We start from the raw sequence: 11,138 nt of genomic DNA, 5'->3' as shown, positions 1-11,138 counted from the left end.
GCTGTATGGACAGTGCTTCCAGTAGTGGTTTTTGAGATGAGCAGCGCCACGTTGGAAATGATGGTCAGCAGTAGTACAGGAGTCTGCACCTCAAAGACAAAAAAGGCTGCTTCGTATGGCACTTTGAGTTTGGTATTTTTTTTTTGTTATGGCAGGCTGTAGTTGGAGTCTAGATAGTATTTGTAATTCGAAATGTGACCATCGGCATGAGGAAGCCATCGCTTCCCATCTAGGTGACTCGTTTGATGTTGTTTTTCAGATGCAGAGGGACAAGCTGTGCAGGACGACGTAGCAGAGCCGAGTGGAGCACTATAAGAAGGCGGTTCGCCATGTGCGGCATTAGAGGGAAGATGTGACCGGTGGCTCTATGACAGCATTTATGGTATCATTTTTTTTTTTTTCAATTTCAATCCTTGAAGCGACGAGCTGACTCAGTGGCCAATTCTGTCCAGGTGACCGGCAATCCGTGGGCTGAAGTATCAGTCCTTTTTCAGGCCGGTCAAGTTGTAAGGAACCTGTGCCGCTTGCGTTTTACAGGTGGGGCGCAAGACCCAAATCGGTAATCCAAACTGATGGAGGCTGGGCCGGAAAGCTGTCAAGGTAAAGCAGCGGGAGATGGGAGTTGTTATCCACAGCCTAAAGTTTCAGACTGTATCTCAGCACGTGCTGCTCTGCTTGTGTTTTTGCAGGTGCCGCACACAGGCTCAGATGAAAAATGCCGCAAGCCGATGAACTGTTTGAGCCGGCGAGGCCGTCGCAGGCCCCTTTAGCGTCTAATAGCAAAGTATCACGTGTCAGCTCAGTGAAGCTTTTCTCCCTCTTACTTTGCAGGCACTGTGCGGGCCGCCTTTGGGAGCGGATGAGGGTTTGAGGCGAGCCAGGAAGTCGAGAGGAGGTGCACAGGGTCGGTGACTTCTTGCGAGCGCAATGGTAATTTTGAGTCTCTCGGTCTTCTAGGTGCCAAAAATGATGACCGTCTGCACGGGAGAAGAAACAGAAGGATGTCAAGGAGGATTCTAAACCTGCTTAAGTGACTCGGAGCTCGGGTGTGGAAGAACAGGTATACCATACTAATCATTGTTTAGTCTCGTGTGCTTGACAGGCAGACCATCTGCGTTTTGATAACACAGGCCTGCGAGAGACTCGGAAGCACCATGTTGGATAAGCTTGAGATTCCTGCCCCCCCCTGTGGGAAAGGGCAAAGCGCGGCAGTGAACTTTGGCCACACATTCCCAATATACAGGTGCAAGGAGCACATCTGGCGATCCTCGAGCACAGACAGATCGGTGCCTGGATCTGCGCTCGTGTGCCTCTGCCCGGGCCCCCCTTTGGAAATTCCCTGGCTGGCGATGTAATGACAAAATCTTACTTGTCGCACTTCACCTGTGGTTTTGTGCCTCTTCCTGTGCCCCCCCCCCGTGTCGGCTCACACGCAGCCGTAGCATTCGAGTTTACCTGCTCCGTGTTGACTACAATCAGAAATGCAGCGGCACTTCTGAGGAGGGGCGTGTTGCGGTAAAGGTCCGTGTTGACTGATGCGATGCCGACTGATGGCACCGTTGTGTGCGGTTTGGGTGTTTCTTTAAAGGTGACAAAGAGGAGCCTGGTGACAGCCGGATGAATCCTGTCGGCGGACTGTCGTTTTCCTTGTTGCGAATGGATTAAACCTCCCGGTCCTCTGAAAGATAAGTCGAGGGAGCGGCACCGCAGTGGGGTCGGGGGAAGGAGGGGACGAGGTCGGCAATTGCAGGGACGGGTTTTAAAGGTAGCGTAGGGCACAGGGCTGTCCAGGAGCGGTTCCCTTTGGGCAGGTAAAGCGGGAGCAGGTTACTCTTCTGCCTGACGGTAGCGTGTGCTGGGCAGGGCGGTTCCAGCCTGTGTCTGTGGTGTCATCGGTGTGGTCTGTCTTTCGTGTATTAGACCTTTGTCGGATCTTGATTTTGGGTTTATGCTCCAGGAGCAAGGCACAGTGTCTCAGGCGGCACCCCTGGAGTCTCGAACGCCTGTACTCATCGGCATAGAGCCAGTCGGGCGCTGCTTTTCTTGCCTTATGAGCTTAAAGCGTGGATCGGTCTTGATCGGAAGACTTTTCGGTCGCTCTGCTTTTGCAGCATCATTCCCAGCTGCACGAGCAGCTTTGCTCTATACCCATCCATTTTCACGGACCCGGTGTCGTTCCCTTCATCCTTATGTTTGTAGGTCTTGAAGCCGGGCTTCGTGCATATACATCATCTCGGTTTTGAGAGTCGGTTCTCGTCACGGGCCCTGACGTCCTACTCTTTTTTGTTTGTTTGTTTGTTTTTGGGGATGTTTCCCAGAGCCTCCTCTCATCACCGTTGCGGTCTTACCGGTCTTCTTGCCCGACAGTGACTTCCGTCCCAGTGTCGTTCTTCTCACTGAGAGTTTTCTCTCATCTTTGAGGCACATTGTTTATTGTGTTCTGTGTAGTATCTGTGCATGTCTCTGTGCCTCGGAGTCGCCCTGCCCAGGGGTGTAGAGTCAGGGGTAGGTGGGATAGCCGTAAGATTCTACAGTTAATATGTTGGTGTGTTGAGGCAAAGGTGGTAAGGTTATTTCGGGCCGAGCGGCTGTCAGCGTGTTTTGCGAACAGGTTTTTCGTTAATGTTTTATGGGGAAGGGTATAGCTCTGCAGGAGGGGCCGTTCAGCGGAAGCGCCAGAGACCGCATCTCAAAGACGCAAAGGCTGCTATGCGTGGGGCTTGAAGTTTGTGGGTGTTTTTTCTGGCGAGCTGCCAGATGACGTTTCTAAATAGCAACCAGACTTAAGCATTACGAAGCTATCTCTCTGCGTCCAGCTGATCGTTGATGTTGTTTTTTCAGACATGGCGGGAGCAGCTGTGCAGGGTGACGCAGCAGAGCTGAGCGGAGTACCGTGAGAAGGTGGGTCGTCATTTCCGGTATTTGAGGGAAGATGTGACCGCTCCCTCTACGAGAGCAGTTACATTTGGTTGTTTTGTTGTTGTTTTTCCCCAGTTTGAATTCCTGAATCTGTCAGGTGCCAGAAACAATGACGGTCACAGCATCCAACTCTGGAATCCGCGCAGAGTGGGTGAGCAGAACACCACGGCGTGTCCGAGGCAGGGGCTGTCACAGGACAAGTCTATGTTGACCGACGCGATGTTTCCCAACGGCAGTATTGTCTGTGCATTTTTTTGTTTGTTTTTGCAGGCATTGAAGAATCCATTGCCTGCAGGATTAATGCTGTTTGCCAATAGGTTTTTTTTTCATCAAGGAAGGCTTTGGAGCCCAGGCTCTCGGAAAGCTCAGCAGATGGACTTGTGATCAAGATTGTTTGGGGAGGGAGGGGACAGGGTCAGCAACCGGAGAGATGGGTTTTAAAGTTAGCGTAGGGCAGAGGGCTGTCCCCGACCGGTCCCCTTTGGGCAGGTAAAGAGAGGGGGTTACTCTTCAGTGTGAGGGTAACCTGCACCGGTCAAGGCGGTTTTGGCTCCTGTTTGTCATCATGTAGTTTGCACGGCCTGTCTTCTGTGTCTTGCATAATACCTTCTTCTGGTCTCAAATTCTCCATTGCTCCTTTTTTGATCAGGAGGCACCTCGCTAGCCCTACAGAGTGTCTAGAGAGTATCACCTCATCAGCGTACTGCGTGTTGAGCAGTTCTCATCTCGATAGTCTACTTTAAAGCGTCCTTCCTTCCAGAGTGTATTATGTTTCGGATCTTTCCGATCGGTCTCCACTTGCGGCGGCAAGCCAGGCGGCACGTGCGGCTCCGTTATTGAGATTCCCGTTTCCACAGAGTAGTCTTCTGGGGTTACGTTCCCATGTCCTTAAGAGGTTCAGGTCTTAAAGCCTGCCTTCTCATGCATACACCGTGATGATTTTGGCGGTCGCTTTCTGTCACAGGCTGCAGCCGTCGCTTCTCTTGCAGGGCCTGTATAAGGCATTAACGTCATCATGGCGCCGTAGGTCTTCTGCGCCGGCATCATCAACCTTACGGGAGTCGTTCTAACCCGCAGTCTTATAGCGTCTCACGGTCGCTCTCGCAGCCTCTGCACGCGCCACGGGTCCGTGTCTGCCACCTGCGATCGGAGCTTCAAGCACACCTAGCGTCACGGATGTATCTGGAGGGTCACCTTCAGGGAGGCGATGTGGCCCGGAAGGACCGCTCTGCTCTGGTACTTTCCGGTTCCATAGAGATGTGCTACGGCATCTCATCCGCCTGCCTTTCTGAGGTAGGGTCCTAAAGCCAAGCTTCTCAGGCACGTGTCGTTCTAGAGATGTGTTGTATCGCGGCGCTCTATTTTGGACTCCCATCTGAGACCGCCTAGCCAGGCAGCGCTTAGTTTTTCTTTTGCTTTGTAAAGCTCTGTATTTGGGTATGCGTCGCATCGTACTGCCCTGTAATTGTTTAAGCCGCTATCAGAGACCATTTCGCAGCGTAACTCCCCGTTGTGTGCTTTGTGTCAGACCGTTCTGTATTTGAATGGGTATGGCATTGTTTGGCTCTATCGGTTTTGCATTGTACCGCCCGGTAATTGTCTCTGCCTTCATCTGAGACCGTTTCACACTGTAACGGTCCGTATTGCGTTTTGTGTCACATCGTGCCACTCCGTAACTATCTCGACCGCCACGTGAGACCGTCTCGCTTCATACCACCCCATAATGCTTTTTTTGTATCAGATCATTCTGTACCGGAGTGCACGTTGCGTTGTTTGGCGTTGTATTGGCTTTGCATTGTACAGCTATGTAACAGTCTCGTCTGCCATTTGAGACCGTCTTGTATTGTATCAGCCCGTATCGCATTGTGTCTCACATAGTATAGCTCTGTAATGATCTCGACTGACATTGGAGATGGTTTTGCATTGTACAACCCTGTATTTGTTTTGTTTTTTTTTTTTATAATTGCATCATTGCCTATTTGAATGCCTATTGCACTGTCCCTCTCTGTAGTGGTTGTGCATTGTATTTCTCTATAATAGTCTTGACTGTCATTGGCGACAATCTCATATTGTGCAGGTCTACTTTGTATCGCATCTTGACGCTCCGTAACCATATCGCACGCCAGCAGAGACGATCTGGCTTTGTGTCACCCTGTATTTGTGTGTTGTTATTAGATCACTGTGTGTTTGAATGTGTATTGTATTGTTCTTCTGAGTATCGGTTTTGCATTATACTGCCCTGAAACTGTCTCGACCCCCATCTCAGGCGGTATCGCATTGTACCACCCCCTATTGCGGTTCTGTTATTGGAGCGTTGCGTATTTGACTGCCTAGTGCCTTGTGCAGCTCCGTATCGGATGTGCCTCGTCTGGGTCTGCATCGGTGTCTACCGACATCTAAGAGCGTCATATCGCCTCATATAGTTGTTAGCCTTTTGTCGGCACCCCTCTGTAGTCATCTGGACCCACGCTGGAGACGATGTCACGTCGTACCACCCTGTAAGCGTCTCAACTGCTTTCTGAGATGGACCTGCATTCTATCACCCTGTATTGTATGTTGTCTCAATGGTGGTCTAAGGGCACGTCAAGTTGTTTGACTGGTGTGTACATGACATGGATATATCTTTGTATGTATCATATGATATTGTGTAGGCAGCATAGATGGTTAAAGGTTCTCTGTCTCTCTGCACGTTGCCGGGAACGGAGTGAATGACTACCACAATGCGAGGTAAGATAAGGTAAGGTAGTAATGCATTTGTGGTTTTAATGTAGTTGTTGTAGGTGACTTGCGGGAAGTGTGTAGAAAGAGCAGATGGGGGTCTGACCAGTCAGTGATTTGTAGGCTTGTAGGGCAAATAACTGGAATTTATAAAAAAAAAAAAACAAACAAAAAACCAAAAAAAAACAACAAAAAAAAACCCAACCAACCCGGGGATGTATTTCTTTCCCCTGGCTGGGTTTTTTTTCCCCCAGTCTTGGCTGCTCTGCGAGGTGATGTTTATTGCCAAAGTTTTGGTAGATGTCAGGCATGGGCCAGGGCTGTTGCAGGTACGGTCACCTGCAAGGCCGCTATGGGTGGCCCTTTTGAGGAGCCCTGCAGGGACGTGCCAATGACTGCTTTTGGCCGGCAGGTGGTGGAGCACTGGATCCGTGAGGTTGGGTTAGCCTAGCGGTAGTAGAGGGAGCGGGGTGAGTGGAGGCTGTGTGTGTTTGTGTGTGTGTCTGGTTTGGTGGGTGTGTAGACCCACAGGCTGGCCGCGGAGGTGTGTGTGTTTTCCTTTGCAGGCTCGTAGGGCAAAGCACTAGAATAAAAAAACCCCAGCCGGGGGATTTTTTTTTCTTCCCCCGGCTGGGTTTTTTTTCCCCGGTCCCGGCCGCTCTGCGAGGCGACGGTCATCGCCAAAGTTTGGGCGGAGGTCGGGCACGGGCCGGGGTTTTTGCAGGCAGGGTCACCTGCGAGGCCGCTCTGGGTGGCGCTCTTGGGGAGCGCCGCAGAGGCGGGCCAATGGCTGCTTTTGGCCGGCAGGTGGGAGAAGGCAGGAGCCGAGCGGGAGGTTGGGCCGGTGTGGTCGCGGAGGGAGCGGGGTGTATTTTGGCGGGTGTGTAGACCCGCAGGCTGGCACCGGAGGGGTGCGTGTGTTTTCCTTTGCAGGCTCGTAGGGCAAAGCACTAGAATAAAAAAACCCCAGCCGGGGGATATTTTTTTTTCTTCCCCCGGCTGGGTTTTTTTTTCCCGGTCCCGGCCGCTCTGCGAGGCGACGGTCATCGCCAAAGTTTGGGCGGAGGTCGGGCACGGGCCGGGGTTTTTGCAGGCAGGGTCACCTGCGAGGCCGCTCTGGGTGGCGCTCTTGGGGAGCGCCGCAGAGGCGGGCCAATGGCTGCTTTTGGCCGGCAGGTGGGAGAAGGCAGGAGCCGAGCGGGAGGTTGGGCCGGTGTGGTCGCGGAGGGAGCGGGGTGTATTTTGGCGGGTGTGTAGACCCGCAGGCTGGCACCGGAGGGGTGCGTGTGTTTTCCTTTGCAGGCTCGTAGGGCAAAGCACTAGAATAAAAAAACCCCAGCCGGGGGATTTTTTTTTTCTTCCCCCGGCTGGGTTTTTTTTTCCCCGGTCCCGGCCGCTCTGCGAGGCGACGGTCATCGCCAAAGTTTGGGCGGAGGTCGGGCACGGGCCGGGGTTTTTGCAGGCAGGGTCACCTGCGAGGCCGCTCTGGGTGGCGCTCTTGGGGAGCGCCGCAGAGGCGGGCCAATGGCTGCTTTTGGCCGGCAGGTGGGAGAAGGCAGGAGCCGAGCGGGAGGTTGGGCCGGTGTGGTCGCGGAGGGAGCGGGGTGTATTTTGGCGGGTGTGTAGACCCACAGGCTGGCCGCGGAGGTGCGTGTGTTTTCCTTTGCAGGCTCGTAGGGCAAAGCACTAGAATAAAAAAACCCCAGCCGGGGGATTTTTTTTTTCTTCCCCCGGCTGGGTTTTTTTTTCCCCGGTCCCGGCCGCTCTGCGAGGCGACGGTCATCGCCAAAGTTTGGGCGGAGGTCGGGCACGGGCCGGGGTTTTTGCAGGCAGGGTCACCTGCGAGGCCGCTCTGGGTGGCGCTCTTGGGGAGCGCCGCAAAGGCGGGCCAATGGCTGCTTTTGGCCGGCAGGTGGGAGAAAGCAGGAGCCGAGCGGGAGGTTGGGCCGGTGTGGTCGCGGAGGGAGCGGGGTGTATTTTGGCGGGTGTGTAGACCCGCAGGCTGGCACCGGAGGGGTGCGTGTGTTTTCCTTTGCAGGCTCGTAGGGCAAAGCACTAGAATAAAAAAACCCCAGCCGGGGGATTTTTTTTTTCTTCCCCCGGCTGGGTTTTTTTTTCCCCGGTCCCGGCCGCTCTGCGAGGCGACGGTCATCGCCAAAGTTTGGGCGGAGGTCGGGCACGGGCCGGGGTTTTTGCAGGCAGGGTCACCTGCGAGGCCGCTCTGGGTGGCGCTCTTGGGGAGCGCCGCAGAGGCGGGCCAATGGCTGCTTTTGGCCGGCAGGTGGGAGAAGGCAGGAGCCGAGCGGGAGGTTGGGCCGGTGTGGTCGCGGAGGGAGCGGGGTGTATTTTGGCGGGTGTGTAGACCCGCAGGCTGGCACCGGAGGGGTGCGTGTGTTTTCCTTTGCAGGCTCGTAGGGCAAAGCACTAGAATAAAAAAACCCCAGCCGGGGGATTTTTTTTTTCTTCCCCCGGCTGGGTTTTTTTTTCCCCGGTCCCGGCCGCTCTGCGAGGCGACGGTCATCGCCAAAGTTTGGGCGGAGGTCGGGCACGGGCCGGGGTTTTTGCAGGCAGGGTCACCTGCGAGGCCGCTCTGGGTGGCGCTCTTGGGGAGCGCCGCAGAGGCGGGCCAATGGCTGCTTTTGGCCGGCAGGTGGGAGAAGGCAGGAGCCGAGCGGGAGGTTGGGCCGGTGTGGTCGCGGAGGGAGCGGGGTGTATTTTGGCGGGTGTGTAGACCCGCAGGCTGGCACCGGAGGGGTGCGTGTGTTTTCCTTTGCAGGCTCGTAGGGCAAAGCACTAGAATAAAAAAACCCCAGCCGGGGGATTTTTTTTTCTTCCCCCGGCTGGGTTTTTTTTCCCCGGTCCCGGCCGCTCTGTGAGGCGACGGTCATCGCCAAAGTTTGGGCGGAGGTCGGGCACGGGCCGGGGTTTTTGCAGGCAGGGTCACTTGTTAGGCTCCTGGATTTGCAGTTTTTGGGGTATATTCTCCTGTGGTGTGAATAGTGTTTGTCGTTTGTGGAAGTTGTGTGCAGCAGCTGTTAATGGTCATGGAGCTATGATGCAGGGTGTGGTGGGAGATGGTCAGTGTGGAGCAGGAATGGCTATTGCAGCAGGTGCGTTTTTGATTATTTTGGGATTGAGGTATAGAGTTGGCTAGGCCTGTGAGAAATATGACATCATCACCCTTAATTACAATTTGTTGGTGTTATTAATTTTTTATTTCCCCACAGGTCAGCAGATGTGTACAGAGAAGGAGCAGGTGCCTGTTTCCTCCTCAGAGCAGGAAGTTTTGTAGATGGTGTTGCCCAGAAGAGGGAACCTGACAGCCATGTGGGAAGAGAGCGTATTCTTATGGGAGCAGGAACTGTAGTAGCATTCGTCCCTATCTTCGCAACAGCAGGAAGAACTTGACTGCAGCCATGGTGTTGAGGATTATCGTGGAATTGACTTTTTTTGGCTGTATTTGTACAGACCATAAGTCCACAGGGGCTAAATGTAGCAGTAGCCCTTATGGGATGCAAGTTGTTATTGTTTGTCCTTGTGCATTGGGGTCAGAATACTTAGTTGGAGTAAATTGCATCAGTGGTAAAGGAAGGTAGATGTAGTGATCAGGATGAGGTGTAAGTAAACATGATTGCAGATGTGGCAGGTTTTGTAGTAGTAGTAGCCACATCAAAGGTAATGACAAGTCTGGAGATGGTTTCTATGGCCAGACAGTTTATGTAATGTAGTAGTAGTAGTAGGTGAGGTTTGAGGATGAGTGTGAGGGACATAGGTTGAAGAGGTCAATATTGAAATAAGTAACTCCCACTGCTCAACTTTGGCTGAACAGTTGCAGACAACACTTTTGTTAACAAATGTATGAATAATAAAGTATTTTTTGGTGTCATCCCACTCCTGTTTGTTTTGCTGGGTACAGGGGCAACTGCATTGTAGTTGTGAAGACTGTGTGTGAGCATATATAGGTCTTTAGGTGCACATGGTGGAACATGGCTGTGCACTGTTGATCTTGTGTGTATGGGACTTTATGAACGTTCATAGAGGGAGGTGTGTTTTAGAGTGTTTGTGCGTGCGAGAGTGGGTTCATGGGTGTAGAGTTGCTGTAAGAGTTTCACAGCAGCATAGTCAGAACAATAATGTTCTAACAGAGACACATGATGCTGCAGCAGTGGGAAAGGGCATGTTTAGTCGTTCCCAATGAAGAAATTTCTTTCCCGGGAAAGGTGGCTGCCCCTGTGCCTGCCATTTTCTAGTGCCATGCAATAGTTATTATTTTTAATTTTTCCTACACATACCCTACAGTTATTGGCACCCACACCAATATTCACTAATCCACAATTACCTCATTAATTAAATTCAATCAATTATGCAAATGAATTAATTAAATATGCAAATTAGATAAAAATTTTTTTTCCCCACCCATCATCACTAAATACACCACATACTCAAAAAAGCCCAAAATATAAATAATGCTGCAACAAAAATATTAATGAAACAAGAAACCTAATAGAAAAATAATGAATTATATGCAAAAAAAATCTAACAAAGCCTTAAAAAATCAACAATAACGAAGTGTAATAAAAATAATAATAACCAAATAAACTATAATAAAAATTATTTTTAAAGTAACAACAGCAAACACCACAACCAATTACCAAAATCCATCAAAAAATATTACCTCTTTACAAATAACACACATGGAATCATGTGTACACTATTTGTAATAATATGTATTACAAATACATAAATCACAAGAAATCACAAAAAACACCATTGATAACACACAGCAATACCACTACCTTGAAGAGTACTCCAAAGAAATTAAAAATTCAAAAATATGGCAAATAAACAACAAAACCATAACAGTTCTTTTTAAATCAACAGTAACAAACACTACCAAAAAACAGAATCCATAAGTACCTCTGATACCACAGTAATACAATATTGTATTTTCTCATTTTTTGGGGCCCCCAAAAAAAACCCAATTACAACAAAAATCAACTATGTCAGTAATACCAATGACCACAGCACAAAAAAAGAAATTCAACATACTGACAATAAAACAGAAAACAAGAAACTAACCACTGACAACCCACTAAGACTGAGCCACACAAAATCCCACAAACTATAGCACAACAATTAGTGAAAATATATCAAAACCACTGAACATTACATAAAAACAAACAAATGAAATATAACAAACCGCAAACAGAAACAGTCACAGAACCTTGGCTTCAAGTTTCCAGCTTGCATTAGGGTTAGGGTGTGAGGTTCAGGTGTCAGGTGTCAAGTTCAATTTAGGTTTAGGTTTACAGTTAGACGTTAGGGTTAGGGTGTCGGGTTAGGGTGTCGGGTTAGGGTTAGGGTTACGGTTAGGGTTACGGTTAGGTATACAGTTAGACGTTAGGTTTAGGGTTAGACGTTAGGGTTAGACGTTAGGGTTAGACGTTAGGGTTAGACGTTAGGGTTAGACGTTAGGGTTAGGGTTAGGGTTAGGGTTAGGG

General features: G+C 50.7%; 1 long non-coding RNA gene across 1 annotated transcript; it reads left to right on the top strand.

Annotated features, from left to right (window-relative positions):
- The first annotated feature begins 2,844 nt into the window (after nt 1-2,844).
- On the top strand, nt 2,845-8,988 carry LOC309684278. Its single transcript, XR_014270280.1, has 3 exons — nt 2,845-2,901; nt 2,995-3,070; nt 8,865-8,988. It is a non-coding gene; the product is annotated as an uncharacterized lncRNA (long non-coding RNA).
- The last annotated feature ends 2,150 nt before the right edge of the window (nt 8,989-11,138 follow it).

This window comes from Vanellus vanellus (genome assembly GCF_965231255.1).
Source record: "Vanellus vanellus genome assembly, contig: HAP1_SCAFFOLD_1879, whole genome shotgun sequence".
Classification (NCBI taxonomy): Eukaryota; Metazoa; Chordata; class Aves; order Charadriiformes; family Charadriidae; genus Vanellus; species Vanellus vanellus.
Note: the sequence above shows the minus strand (reverse complement) of the source record. Positions and strands in the feature narration are given on the sequence as shown.